The 15,138-nt window shown below is 46.6% G+C and overlaps 1 protein-coding gene across 1 annotated transcript in view; it reads left to right on the top strand.

Annotated features, from left to right (window-relative positions):
- The first annotated feature begins 5,862 nt into the window (after positions 1–5,862).
- The window catches only part of ARHGAP35 (Rho GTPase activating protein 35), a 115,750-nt gene continuing 106,474 nt past the window's right edge, over positions 5,863–15,138 (top strand). The window contains 1 exon segment of the mRNA XM_037818892.1: positions 5,863–6,427. The gene's annotated coding sequence lies outside the window, so the exon portion shown is untranslated.

Here is a 15,138-nt window from a genome sequence, read left to right as displayed (position 1 = left end):
TTAAAATTCTCATACATGTCTGGTGGGATTGTAAATTCATATGTCCTCTTTGGGAAACTGCTTGGGGAAGGTGAACACACGTATATCCAATGCCAGCAATTTCAATCTTGGGTATATAGCTAGGAAAAATGCATACATATGTTTGCCAAAAGACATGTTCTAGACTGTTCAGAGCAGCAATCTTCATAATAACCAAAAATTTTAAAAAACGTACCTACTATGCCGGTTTGGATCTACCTTGTCCCCCAGAAAAGCCATGTTCTTTAATGCAATCTTGTGGGGACAGACTTAATAGTCTTTTGATTAAGGTGTAACCAGACAGTCTGAACTGGAGGGGATGGAGAAGGGACAAATTGTGGGAAGGATGACTTCAAGGGCAGAACTATGGAAGATAAGGCTAGGAGTCAAGAAAACTTGGGCCGGGAGAGTGGACTGACAGGAGCAAGTGGATAGGGTGAGTTTAAGGGTGCTGCCGCCTAAGGGTTCTCAGATGCCTGGGGAATTGAGGGGAGCTTGGCCTCTCCCTTGTTCACAAAGATTGTTGGTGCCCCAAGCCTCAGAGAGGGTGGAGCACATTCCCCAGGGATTGAGGAGAGCCTGGCCATCACCCCACGTTGGGAGAAGGGAGAAACTTTGACCCGGAGATGCAGAGTCCAGGTGGCACCCCAATGCTTGAGGAGGGTGGGGCCGGGATGAAAAAGTAGTCTCCCCAATGCGAGGATATGTTGGAGCACTCGCCCCAGCATTTGGAGAGAGCAAGGCCACTGTGTAAGCCTTTGGAAAAGGTGGGAGTGCCGCTTTCTCAAGCCCTGAGGATAAAATGTCATTCTACAAATGACTCTCAGATTTTGAAATCTAATGACATACGCCCTGTGGGTTTTAGGAACTGTTTTGGTCCCATGAATCCTGTTTTCCTTCCAGTTTCTCCCTATGGCAATGGGAATGTTTATCCCATGACTGTCGCTCCTTTGTAAATTGGAAGCAGATAGCTTGTGAGTTTCACAGTTCCACAGCCAGAGGAGAATTTTGCCTTAGGACAGACCATGCCTGTAACTGATTTTGATAAGATCTTGTACTTACCTATTGTTACTGAAATGATTTAAGGCTTTTGTGATATTGTGATGGAATTAGTGTATTTTGCGTATGGAAAGTACAAGTCTTTTGGGGTCCAGAGGGTGGAATGTGCCAGTTTGGATCTACTATATCCTCCAGAAAAGCCATGTTCTTTAATGCAATCTTGTGGAGACAGACTTATTACTTGATTAGGGTGTGACCTGTTGATTAGATTTTTCCATGGAGGAGTGACCCTGCCCATTCAAAGTGGGTCTTAATTAGATCACTGGAATCCTTTAAGAGGCTCAGGAAGAGAGAGAGGAGCCAGAGCCAACAAAGATGCTTAGAGATGCTTGGAGATATGGACAGAAGGACCTTTGGAGATGCTAAGCTAACAAATGAAGTCCAGAGTTTGCCCCGGAGAAGCCAAAAGAGGACTCCCAGATGCTTAGCGCAAAAGCCCCTGGAATCAGAAGCTGAAAGCAATGCAGCCTGGGGGCAAAGGACCAGCAGATGCCGGCCGCATGTCTTCCCAGCTAACAGAGGGGTTCTGAATGTTATTGGCCTTTCCTCCGTGAAGGTATCCTCTTGTTGATGCCTTAGTTTGGACTCTTTATGGACTTAGGACTGTAAATTTGTAACCCAATAAATCCTCTTTATAAAAGTGGATCCATGTCTGGTATTTTGCATAATGGCAGCTGTAGCAAACCGGAACAACTACCCAAATGCTCACTGTTGGGAATTGAATCATGCCCCCCATGAAAGGCATATTCAGGTTCCAACCCTGGTTTCTGTGGGTATTAAGCCATTTGTAAATAAATTCTTTGAAGATGTTATTAGTTAAGGTGTGCCCAACTTAATGAGGGTGGGCCTTAATCCAATATGGCTTAAGTCCTTATAAGCAAAGGAAATTGGACATGGAAAGAGAAGCCATAGGGAGCAGCCCAGATGCCAACAGAATGCAGAAAAGAATGGAGAAGATGCCACCATGTGCATTGCCATGTGATAGAAAAGCCAAGGACCAAGGATCACTGGCAGGCAGCCTCAGAATGCCACAGCCTTTAGGGAGGAAGCATCACCTCACTGATTTTGGAGTTCTCCCAGCCTCGAAACCACGAGCCAATGAATTCCTGCTGTTTACGCAAACCCATTGCATGGTATTTGTTTTAGTAGCCAGGAAACTGAGACACTCACCAACAGTTGGAAGGATAAATACATCGTGGTTCATTCATGCAGTAGAATACTACACAACAAACTGGATGACTCTTGCAAACAATGTTGAACAAACAAAACCAGATGCAGGAGATTACTGACTGCGTGATTTCATTTATATTAAATAGAAAAGCAGGCAAACTAAACTATGGTCTTAGAAGTCAAGGTAGATGTTTCCCTTGTGGAGGAAGGGGAGTTACTGAAAGTGGGATCCAGAGTGTCTTCTGAAAGACTGGTCGTCTTATTTCTTGATCTGGGTGAGTTCTCTCTGAATATTCATCAAGTTGTACCTTTGGGATTTGTGTATTTCTCGGAATGTATGTTATATTTCAATTTTTTAAGTTTATAAAAATAGGAAGGTTCATCATCCATCCTTACATTAGATGTTTTCTGCGTGTCCACCATGTGCCAAATGGGGGGCGGGACGCTGGGATAAGGCCCTGAATCCCGTTCCTCCCTCGTGACTGGCTGCCCTTCCAGCCAATGGTAGAAAAGCTCGCCGCTCTCTGAGATCCTGAGCTGCATCAGCTACTGCAGCTTCCTCTGCTCGGTTTGTAGGCGGCGCTGTGGGCTCGCCGACTCCTTCGTCAAGCCAGACCCAATCACCGCCCTTTCTCTGATTCTTTGACTCTCAGGAATGGAGAGAGAAGACGCCCCAGCGCCCCCCTCCCTCTTTGCAAAATTCTTTTGTGGATTTTTCTGCTTGTGCCTCTCGTCGATGCGGCACCAGATCCCCTCCAAGCCCTGCCTCGTACCCATCCCAGCTCTCCGGTTGGCGTGACCTTCAGTCCCGGCCATTGGAACCCCTAGGGCGATGCTTGGGAAATCTTGACAGCAGTCCAGGCTAGCAATCGGCACTTCTCTCTTTCTGCTAATTGTTTACTCGTTTATTTATCCTGGATTGGAGGCTGACTGGGTGCGCGGGGGCGGCTGCCCCCAGGGAAGCCTGCTTCCTGAAGTTGGCTTGCTCAGCTTACGCTTGCCCTCTTGCACCCTGGAAAGAATTGCAGAGCTAGCTGGGAAGGTCCTTCTTGAAGGTTCTGTTCATCCAAGCGAACACTGCCTGAGCGCCTACTTTGTGCCTGGACCTGTGCTGGGCAGTGGATGAGACGGCCCGGACACTGATCTTAAGGTAGTCCCACAATTCAGTAGGGAAAATGGACCAGTTACCAGACAGTGACGACCCAGAGTGGTTGGAGCATGGATGGGGGGATCCAGTGGGGCCTAGAAGGGGCACCTGAGCCAGCCTGGCTGGCCAGGGAGGGCTTCCTGTATAAAAGAGGACACCTGAAAGAAGTGTAGGGGTTAGTCAGTGGACAAGGACTGTGTCTTTTTGGCTCCCATGCTCCCAATGCCTGCCATCCCTTTTGTTCAGCATTGGAGCCATTCATTCATTCATTAAGAAGTATTTTTGTGGGCCATTTACCAGACCATGGAACTAGTCAGAGTTGTTGCCTTCAAAGGGCATACATTTAAATGGTGATGCCAATACAGAACTTCAAATCTGGAAGAAGTAATAGGTGTGTAGTCTCCTGACCCCAACCATCTGGTTTTGAATCTCAAATACGCCACTTACTAGCTGTGCAGTTTGAAAGAGACAAGTGCTGACTGCTGGCTTGGGCCTTAGTTTAGAAGAATAATAACTGTAAGTTACTCATAACATTGTTGTGAGAATTAAATGAGTTAATATGTCTACAGTGCTTTAGAATGTTGCCTGGCACAGAGTACATGCTCATTTTTTATTATAGAATGAGGTGTAAGGCCAAACCTGTGAGACCAGTGTTGGGGAAAGAACTTCAAGCTGAGGCCTAAAGGATGAGGTGGGGGTTGAGAGGCTCCAAAAGGGGCAGTGAGAAATGCAAGCTCTGGGACCGAAGGGAGCCCATTCTCTCTTCTCCAGCTGCTGCCAGTTCACAAATTTCCCAAGGTTGGAAGGACATGGAACACTGCATCTGAGTTACATAGACATGTTAATATTCCAGTCTTGCTGGCGTATTCTCACGTGGTCTCAAAATCAATCACAAACCAGAGTTTGCAATGGCAGCCCAAAGAAAATCTGGCCCATACACTTGATTTGTTTGGACCCTGGTGCTTAAAAAAAGCTAAAAAAATTAGTCACTGTATCTAAAAACCAGAAGATTTCATGCATTAAAAGATGCAACTTACTGGCTTCCTCTGAAAAATCTGAAGATTTGCCAACACTGGTTGGGCATTCATGCAAGGCCCTATAGAATTATACCTGAGCTTTCAAGTTCATCCCAGGACCCTACAAGCAAATTCACTCACTAGCTTTCTTAGGCTCCCATGGACATTTGTGATTTTCACTCCACCCCAGTTAGACACCACACATCCCCAGTCAAGAACTCTACAACAGCTGGTGGCATGGGTACAGAATGATCACTCCAAGAAGAGGGTAAACTGAGGCACGAATCAAGTGCAATGTTTCCATGTCTTTCATTCATTCATTCAATAAATGTTTAATAAACACTAAGTTGAAAAAAAAGTCACTGCAAATGGCCATTGCTAGAAAATCAGTAATCAGATGATCTTCATGTAGTGGAATGTTTTAAAACTTGAACCCAGGTAATTTTATTTATTTATCAACGTTTACATGGCGTTGACTGTGTGCAAGGCACGATTCTCAATATTTTGCAGATATAATTCAATTAATTCTCACAGCAGCCAGGAGGTTTGACTATTATCCATTTTATAGATGAAGAGACTGAGGAAAGAAATGCAAAAAGTAATAAGAAAAACATCCCTTCCTTCATGCATTCCACAAATATTGACTCGGCGCCCAGAACGCTCGTCTACGATCCGTACTTCCAGAGGAGTCCCAGAAGAGCCACTCTGCAGTTCAGAGGGCTTCCAGGGTTACAGCGGTGTCCCCTCCCTTCACTGTTTTCCCTTCTGGAGCCCTAATTGACATCTGCCGTTATTTGCATAATGTCGACTTGGAGGCGACGGCTGTCCCGCAGGACCGGGCTCACTCCCCTCTCCCGGGGAGTAGGCAATCACAGTGTCAGCGGCATAAGGGGTAAGCCTCATTGACGCGCGCGTGGCCCGCAAATTTTCTGCATTGCCGGGGGAAGGAGCACGCGCTCCTCAGCCCCGCCCCTTCTTCCGGGAGGATGAACTGCGAGGCTTGGATTGGGCTGAGGTGGGCGACGCCTCCTCATGGCCCCCAATCAGCTTCGTCGCTAGGCCCGCTCCCTCCTCCCAAGCCCCTCCCCACCGCCTCACGTTACGTCGATCCCTCTCTCCTCCTCCGTTATCCCGGGGGCTGAGGCTCGCGCGGCAAGCCCACCTCTCCTTGCCTCTCATTGGCTGCTCAGGTCCCGCGCGAGCGGGGTGGCAACCCTCCCCTCACCCCGCCCTTAAAGCCGGGCCATGCCTCCCCCGCTCCTGCTTTCTCCAAGAGCCAGCAAGAAGCGGGGTATCTGCTTCTGGCGCGAGCGAGGGTGCGCGCCCCTCTCGCGAACCACGCCCTCAGCCTTGCGCCAGTCGCCGCGGCGGCTGGCAGCCCGCTTCGCGCACGCGCACTCGCCCACCCCTCTCCTGCTCGTTGCGAGTCGACTCGCACTCTTAGTCTCGCGCCGCAGCCGCCGCAGTAGCGGCATTTTCTTGGGGCGGACGCGCATTGGCCCCTCCGTGCCCATTTCCAGCCCCAGGCCGCGGCGGTGGCAGTGAACCCCCCAGGCGCTCTCGCTTCTCCCCACTGTCCCGCGCCGGTTATCCCCTCGCGGTGCACGCCCCTGGGCCGTTATCCCCCGCAACGGTCCCCGCGCCACGCACGCGCAATAGTCGGGGGGGGCGCGCGGGAGCGGCGGCCGCAGGAAGGAGGCGAGGCTGCCGCCGCCATTGCGAAGGAGGGAGGGAGCGAGCGAGCGAGGCTGGTCCGCCCTCCCCCTGGTTCCCGCCCCTCCCCCTTCCCCTCCCCGCCCCCCCCGCCCCGAGGGAGAGCCGCGGCGCGGCTGGAGGAGGTGGAGGAGGCGGAGGAGGGAGCCCGCGAGGGAGGGTCGGCCCGGCCCCCCGCCGCCCGAGCCGCCGCCGTCGCCGCCTCAGCCGCCGCTGGACGACGAGCAGCAGAACATGGCGCCGGGGCCGCCGTCGCCGCTGCCGGGCTCCCCGAGGCCGGGGCCGCGCTGAGGGCGCCCAGCTGGTGAGTGCGCGAGCTCGCGGGCCCTGGGCGGTGAGGCCGGGCGCCGCCCCGCTGCGGGGTCCAGGGGGAGGCGGGGACGGCGGGGCCCGGAGCCCGCGAACAATGGAGGAGCCGGAGGGGGAGGGGAGGGAGCGGCCCCCCAGACCCCTGGGCCCAGCCATCCCCGCCGCCCGCGCTTCGGCCCGGCTCGCGGGGCCCGCTTGCCTTTCGGACTTGTCTCTACCCGCTTCAGCCCCACCGTCCCCGCGTCTGCGCCCCCCCTCCCCGACCCGTTGGGATCTCCGGGTCTGTCTCGCTCCCCCCTCCCCCCCTCAGCTCCTCTGCTCCCAATTCTGCGTCCCCCTGCCCTCTTCCACCCCTCAGCAATGCCCTTGGCCCCTCTGGGCCTCTGCAGTGCTCGTGGGACCCGCCTCCTCCTCAGTGACCTTTCTGCACCCCTTAATTTTGGCCCCCACGTTGAAGATCCGTGATCCTTCTGCCGCATCTCCGATTCTACTCTCACCACCCTTCGGATCTGCCCCGGCCCCTTCTCTTCTCCGACCCATCTACTGTTTCTCCTCTCTCAGAAGCCGTTGCACCCACAGGAGCTGTCCTCTCGGACCTGCGGTTCCACCGCCTTGGAGATCCATCCAAGACCTCTACTCATCCTGGCCGTGCTACCCCCAGCTATTGCCTTAGACTTGATTCCACCATTCTTTTGGCCCCTACTGCCCCGCAATTCTGCCTTTCTCCAGCTGTTTCTTCCCTACTGCATGCCCTTCCATTTTGACCCTTCCATGTGTCAGCTCGGTCCCCTGGTCCCTCTAGGGCTTGGATGCTCTATACTTGCCTCCTCCCCTTTTCAGATCTTGTTCCTCTTTGCCGTTCAGACCCTTTTCTCTTTTTCAGACCTGTTTGCCTCCCAACTCTGTCCCTTGCTGTGCCGGGGAACCTGCTTGTTTTCTAACAGCCTTCCCTTGAAGCAGGCCCCCCCCTCCCCCCAATCCTGCAGGTCTTTCCTTTCTGCCGTTCCTCTCCTTTCTCTACTTCAGCCTCAGTACCTCCCTGCAGTCCCAGATCTGGCCGCTCCCCACCCTCACCCCGTGTTCTCTCTGAGGTTTCCTCTGCTCTCCACTTCCTTTTGGGCACTCATTTTGAGCTGCCCCATTCATTTGCTCCCCTTTCTTTGACTTGTCTCCCTGTCAGTTCTCTGCCCCTGACCTGCTTCCTACCTTCTCTTTGCTCCAAGTCCTGTCCTCCCTATTTTGGCCCTCCTTGGACTTGTCCTTGACTTCACCATATACCTTTGATAACTTCTCTCTTGACCCATCACCCCATTCCCTTCGCATTCTACATTCCACAGACCTACTCTCAAACCTTCTCTTTTCCCTCATTTGTTCCATTCTGTTTTCCTCCCCAGCTCTGCCTCTTTTGGAGCTGTCCACTTGCTCATTTTTGACTTGTTTTAACTTTCTTGTTGCTGTCTCCTCTTGGAGTGTTCCTCTTTAACACTGGTCTTCTTGTAACTACTTTCCATCTTTTTTTCTCTCTCAATTCTGTTTTTTACCTGACATTCTCTCCCCCCACTATTTTAACTCAGCTCTCACCCTCTACTCTAGCCTTTCTTGTAACTGTCCTCCCCCATTTTGCCTTTCTCCTTTACTCCTTTTTGAGTTATCCTTCCCTTAATTCTCCCCAGTATTAGGGATGTTTTCTCAACCATGCCTGCTGTCCCCACTGCCCAAGCTAGCTTCCTCTTGAAGCTGCCTGAGTTCTTTGATAGACCCTTAATTCTCATTCCCTTTTGAGATCCCTCCCCTAATTCTGTTCCTCATTAACCTGTTTCCTGCCCCACCTTTTCTTTCCCCTTGTATTCTGGCTCCTTCTCTTCCCATGTAGTTCTTATCAGACCTGCCTCTCCCAGCTGCCTACCCCGGGCATTCCCCCAGTGAGTGCTTCCCCTTTGCACTCTTCTCCATCCCTCGGCTTTGGAGTAAACCCTCAGCTGAGGGTTCTCTAGGCTCTGATTTAGACTGCAGATTCTCTCTCCCAGTGCCTTGACCCTGAGGGTTTTATCACAAGGGATCCTGTGAGATCTGGGTAAATAAGTGGGGGTTGACTGATTGGTTACTGCTCCCTGGAGTCTTGAAGTGTGACCTCCTGACCCCCCCTTCCCTTTTCCCCTACTTCTACCAAGTATCATGGTGGGGGTGGATTTCTTTACATTGCCCTATTTTCTTTCCCATGCTCTATTTGCTGCCTACCCCCTATTGGTTCAGCTCTCTGGGCTTTGCAGCTTTGTGTCATTCTGCAAAGGGGAATGCAGCTGCTCACGGGTCTGTCTTCTCTCTTTCTCACTTTCCCCCTCCTTCTCTGAGTTACTGTAAAGAGACAGCCATACCCACTCCCTGCTTCCACTTCCAAACCAGTCCTCCTTAGAAGAACTTAGTAGTGTGCTTTTTCATTGTGTTCCAGCTGACAACTCAGATTTTTGTTTTACCCGTGGTTGGGGAAATGCCAGTTCTCAACTTCTCTCCAATCCCCCAGGGGGTAAGGGCCACACTTGGTGTTTACTACTCTCGGTCTACAGAAGCTTCCCAGTCTTGCCTTCTCTAATGGCCCCTGGTTTGCACTGTGACCTTTGGGGAGGAGGTGGGGGAGGGTGGGCTTATTTCTTTTTCACCTCTGCCCCTGGAAGGCTCCAGCTTCCTGGTCTTCAAAATGGTGAAGGCTTGGGTTTGGAAAGCACTTTGCAGTTGTTTGTTGAAAGAGAGAGTGCCAAGTATCACTTAGATTTCTGCTCTCTGGTACTGCAGGCACTCACAGCCGCACCAGCCGAGTGCCTCCGGGCAGGTCCATGCTGGATTCTGGGGGCTCGGTTGGTGTACAAGGAGTGTGTGGGTGAGCCATGATGTTCCCCCACGCCTTCCTAGGTGACCTGGTTAGGTAGGATTAGAAAGGGGTGCCAGAAACAGGCTAATATGATTGGTCTTACCAGCTGGGAAATATACCTCAGCTTGCCATCTTTTCTCAGCTGTTTCTAGACTGTTGGGGACATTTAGGAAATTAATCCAGAGCTAGAGCTAGTTTTTACAGAAAAACTATCTAACCATTTTCCTTCCTTAATGTGGGAGAGGGGACCTTTTGCATGTTCTAGGTTTATTTATTTTATTTCTTAAGTAATTCAAAAGGCTGATTTTTTTTTTCCTGTGGCCCTAGGGCAATTGCATATTAAAGCAGCCATCCAGCTGTGAAGGAGCATTTACTGGAAGAACTTCATTTCTTAACTGAGCTATGATCGAACTTTGTTTATTTCAGCACTTATTTAGAAATAGTTCTGTGTGAACGCATTGGAGATAAAAACCAGTCCCTGCCATCTACAGAATTGGACCATTGATTCATTACATGTGAGGGTGTTTGTCCATGAGATGTGGAGAGGGCTGTGCTGAATAGTAGATCCTTCTGGCTCCTGTAGCTCTAAATTTTTAGGACTCTGAATTTTCTGACAGGCAAAGTCTTGTAATTTTGACTATCTATGGCATGTGCTTTTACCATTATTGACTTAAGGAATACTGGTTCACCATTGGTTCATGGTGAATTTTTGGTCTGGTGTATTTGTTTTGGAATTTCATATTCCCCATGTTGGCATGCATAGATTTTTTTTAAATTTTTATTTTTAATGTGGAAGTGATAGCTAGTTAAGAAGAAAAACTGTGTATGCAGTACCACTTATATTTGTGTTCCAGAGTTTTAGCATTGTTGGCATACCCAAAGCCCAAGTTTACATGATAGACAGAAGAACAAAGCTGGTTTTTCTTCATTAACTGATGTTCTAAAGACTGTCAGATTTCTCTCGTGGTAGCAAAGGTTCCAACCCCAGCACTGACATTTCCTTTCAAGATGGAATCGGGTGCTACAGAAATCGGAGGTGGTAGCCTTGGCCTTCTGGAACAGTTAATGTGCCAGCTGGGGGCGGGGTGAAGAGCTGGAGATGGCAGTAGATGACTGTTCTCAACCTAGTAATATGTCTTCAAGCGCTCTAGCCCTGCCTAGAAATTCTTTGTAAATACTTTTAGAAAGTAGCTTGATTAAAGTTTCCCTATTTGTTCTTTTAAAAAAATAAAAAAACTCTTTTTAGGGGCTGTGTTCCCTCCCTTACCCACCTACTCCCCTTTTTTGGGGGTAGATAAAAGCCAAAGCATTTAGAACAATAAAAAATCAGAAAGTAGTCATTCCTCTTGATAGCAGACAGATGGAAGAAGTTGGCCATGTACACATCCATGGACCTGATGGGGACTTTCTTGGCAAGGGACAGTATGGGAGGGGTGAGGGCCTAAGATGGCCATAAATTAGGGCCTCCTAGGTGTGTGTTTGGTCAGCCTGTAGTGATGGGGTAACGCATCAGTTCGTTAGACTTGGTGATTGAAAGGGGTGGGAGTGGTCATCTGTCCCCATATAGTCGGGTCTGCTTTTCCATCTTTGGTCTGCAGTGGTGTTCTCTCTTGTGGGGCCTTTCTGTAATCTGCTGTGACTGCTGTCATTCATCGCCTGGCAGTCTAAACAGTGTTTTGATTTACCCAGTTAGTTTTAATTTTTTTTCTCATAAAAATATGAAATAGATAAAATTGTTTGGGGAGGGAAGATGACCACCAGAAATTCCATCTTAGACCCCTTGGGTTCAGAGGAACTCAGGTGGAAAATCAGTGCCTTGTCTATCCTCCTCCTCATTTTACAGGTGGGGAAAGCGGAGGTGTGCAAGCAGCATGGCAAAGGTTTCGTGTTGTGATAGAAGAAGTACAGGAGATAAAGGCAGGAGACCTGCTTTCTGGTCTAGGCCTTGTCCTAATTAGTTGGGACTTTGGGAAATAATTTCACTTCTCTGGGCTTGCTTCAAGTTCTTAGTCTGTGATCTGGCGGGCTTTCCAGCTCTGACTGAAGATTTTTGTTGTCTTGGGTCATGTACCAAGTTAGAGCAGGGTCTAGGATTGGGCTACTGGGGCCCCTGCCCCCCACTACACACACAACCTGATTCTCATCCAGTCCTGTAAGAAGGCAACCCAGAATGGGGATGGGAGCTCTTTCCCCCAGGGATGCAGTAAAATGAGCTTGATTGGCTCTGTTGTATACTTCTTCAAGTAGAAAAGAAACGCTGCCTTTCTTTCAGCCCTTCACATGAAATTACTTTATAATTTTGGGGGAAGGGGGCACCCAGACTTTGTTAGCTACATAAGCAAAACCATACACCTCTTTTAAAAACAATGTGGAATTTTTCAAGCTGAGTCATTGTTGACCTAGGCTCTCAAATAGCAATGGTCCAAATAGTGCTTGAATTGCTGGTATTAAGAAATGCAAACAAAACATTCATGTTCCTTTTCCCAAAAGTTGATTTCTACTTAACTTTTGATGCATTGCTTTGTCAGGCTTCATATATGAAGAATTCTTGAAAATCACTTTTGGCAGCTGTCAATTGAATTTTCATTTTATTTCCTTCTCTGGTATCGAGAAATACCATTAAGCTGATATATTAGCAGAGAACCAGATACTTTCAGCCATGAAGCATCATCACCGGAAAGCAGCCCAAGTTTCCTATCTCCTTCATTTTCCTTTATTGAAACTAATATTCATTTTATGAAATTTACCATGATTGTGACTGTTGCATTAAGCATCTGTAGGTATCTTGTTGCTTTTTTGCTCTCCTAATGTCTGCATTCTTATTTGGAAAATGTCCTCTTGCTGGTCGCTGTGGTAATATTTGCAGTGGGTAATTGAGTTTGAACTGAGAGGCAGCTTCCTGTGGTGTAAAGAACGTTGAATTGGTAATGAAGAAACCTGGGTCCTAGCCCTGGGTTTGTCACTTGCTAGCTGTGGGACTTCTCTGCACCTCAGTTTCTCCATTTGAAAAATGACGGGATTGTACTAGCTGCTTCCCATTCTACCTTATCTTATAGCTAATTTTACTTGCTTGCTTTCTCTGGATTGTAGACTCCTTGAGAATAGGATCCTCTCATACACCTTTTCTCTCCCACCACACCTAGCAAAATACCTTGTACCTAGTAGGTCCCCACTACCTTCTTGTTGATTAAATCCGAACAGTGCCATAGCTGTTGTTTTAGAGTCACATGCACTAGCTATAAAGCCCATTTTAAAGCTTTAAACTCTTCAAGGACATGCCCTCCTAGTCTGCTTTTAATCCACATGCTTTCTGTGTCCTAAGTGACTTGATCAGGGTTATTTGGCTAATCAGTGTTAGGGCTGTGTCAGGAATCCATGTCTGTCTGATTCCACAATTTATGTTTATTTTATTAGACTGCCCTGTCTCTTGGGGATATAAGAATAAGCTATAGTTCACCCCCTTGAGGAATTTATAGTCAGTTGTAGTCTAGGTGGAGGGAAGTAAATGCTGAATAGAATATTCTGGTTAATTTCTGGCTCCTTGGATGGAAGTTCCATATTGAGTCTTAAAGATTTTCATATTCAGAGACTAAGCACACAGTAGGTTCTATATCACAGTATTTTGAAAAGAAGCCACGGCCACAGTCACAAGTACCAACTTGTCTTTCTAGCCAGCATATTGGAAAAGTTGAGCATTTTATTCTGACCTGGATTTCAGCCCAGGTTTAACAAAACAATATGTAAGTAAGCAGAAAGAAGATAGAAATATTTGATCATGCAGTGACTCCTCAAATTTGTATTTTCTTTGGCATACAGAAAAGTAACTGAGTAGCTCCTAATTGAGAGATTTTTGTCTTCTGAGAAAACTCTATACAACTAGAACTGTATAGCTAGAAATAAAATTTGCCCTTTGAGCTATTTGAGTGGCGTGCACTTATATTACTTTATTTAACAACAGTTTGAATTTCAGTCTTTGCAAAATGTTGGGTTGAAAGTCTGGTGGCCAGCTACAGCTCAGCCTCCTGAACTGTAAAAAAAAAAAATTTTTTTGAACTATTGTTACATTGTACTCCCCAACTCCACTTAAAAGAAAGGTCAAAACTGAGGCTTCATTTATTGCAGTCTGCACTACTTTGGAATAAGACAAAGGAAAATGATTATTGCTAATTGCCATGGGCAATTAAAAAGGGTTCTTTGTTCAGTAACAAACTGATTGTGTACAAATGAAAGTCAGCACTGCATTAATATGAGATTATTAGATTCTTGAAATCTACATTTTCAGCTAGAGTGGCTTTCACTACAAGGGAATTATTTCACTGGGTGTGTGCCTAAATGGTTGGTGATAAAAAGTATCACTTGGTCTTTATTTTTCAAAAATGCTTATTAAATTTGTAGGTGGAAGGCTGGTGGATGCTGCTTTTGTGATGTTTTTTTAATAGCTGAAATTGTTGAATACTTTTTGAATGCTGCCAGCCTATAGGAAATTTCTTCCTCCAATTGGTCAGCCAATTGAAGAATGCAAATAAAACTTTGATTAAATGGGGAAAGAAAAGGGAAAAACATTGCTGGCTGCTGGGGGAGTGGGTCTTGGCTGTTGGCATATGCCCAGTATTAGTCAACAGCCACCGAGGCTTAAGGATGGAAGCTTTAATAGTTGGCTATTTGATGTTGCATGTGTGTGCAAGGAATGTGTATTTTGTTGGGTACAATTTATAAAAGTTTTTTTTTTTTTAATTATTTACCTTTTTTTAAGTTAAGGTACAATTTGCATGTGCAAAGGTAAATAAATCTTTTACGTGTACATTTCTCAATTTTCACATGTACAGACCCCTTTTTATATCATGGGGCCTAATTTCCTTTTCCACATAATTTTTCTTAATAAGTTGATCAGTATTAAGAGTCTCCACTTGTAAGGCACATTTAATTACAAATGTGAATGTTTAGGATTTTACAACTTTTCCAAGTTTGTTCAAGGTCATATACCTGATAAAGAATGGAATAATAGCAGTTTCATTGTATAAATTACCACAAGTGTGAAAGCATTCTTGTATTAATAGACATTTCCTCTTGGCATTGCAATTCTGGATTATTTCGGTGTCTGCTGGGCATTAAAATGAAATGCATAGTGCTCACTGCTGGTGAAATTTTGATGGAGCTGGTACTCAAACTGTTGTTGGGCATGCAAATGGTGTGAAGTTTTTGGAAAACAGTTTGACAGTATTTCAAGAGAGTTAGAATTCTTGATCAATGTATAGGAATCCATGCTATAAAAATAGAGATGTGGACCAAGATTTGTCTACAAGGATGTTATCTATAATGATGTTTATAAACCAGAAAAATAGAAGCAATCTAAATGTTTTAACCATAGGGGCAATGGTCGCTTTTTTAATGGAGTCATTAAAAAAGGATGTTTTTGGAGAATATTTGACATGGGAAAATGTGCACAAAATAAAATTAGGTATGGGAAAAAGCAGGATATAGAACTATAAACAGTATGATTCCAGTTATTTAAAAATATATATGGGAAAAAGTGGAGGAAATGTACCAAAGTACTCATGGTGGTTATCTCTGTATGGTAGGATTTTAGGTGATTAAAATTTTTTTCTGAATTTTTCCAAGTGTTCTGCAATAAATGTTTTAATTTTTGATTCAGGAAAAAAAGGTTAAGAAAATTCATTTGCACTGTGATTGTATTATATTTGCTTTTTCTTATAAATGTATGAAGGAAAATTGAGCTGAAAAAGCAAGAAGTTAGTAATGGTGAGATCCCTTGGACTTTAGTACCTTTGACGATGAGGCAGATACCCTTTTTTTAGAGCAATAATAGGAATTAATTAATA

Source organism: Choloepus didactylus, chromosome 27 (assembly GCF_015220235.1).
Source record: "Choloepus didactylus isolate mChoDid1 chromosome 27, mChoDid1.pri, whole genome shotgun sequence".
NCBI classification, from domain to species: domain Eukaryota; kingdom Metazoa; phylum Chordata; class Mammalia; order Pilosa; family Megalonychidae; genus Choloepus; species Choloepus didactylus.
The sequence above is the reverse complement of the archived record's forward strand: the minus strand, read 5'-3'. Positions and strand labels throughout refer to the sequence as shown.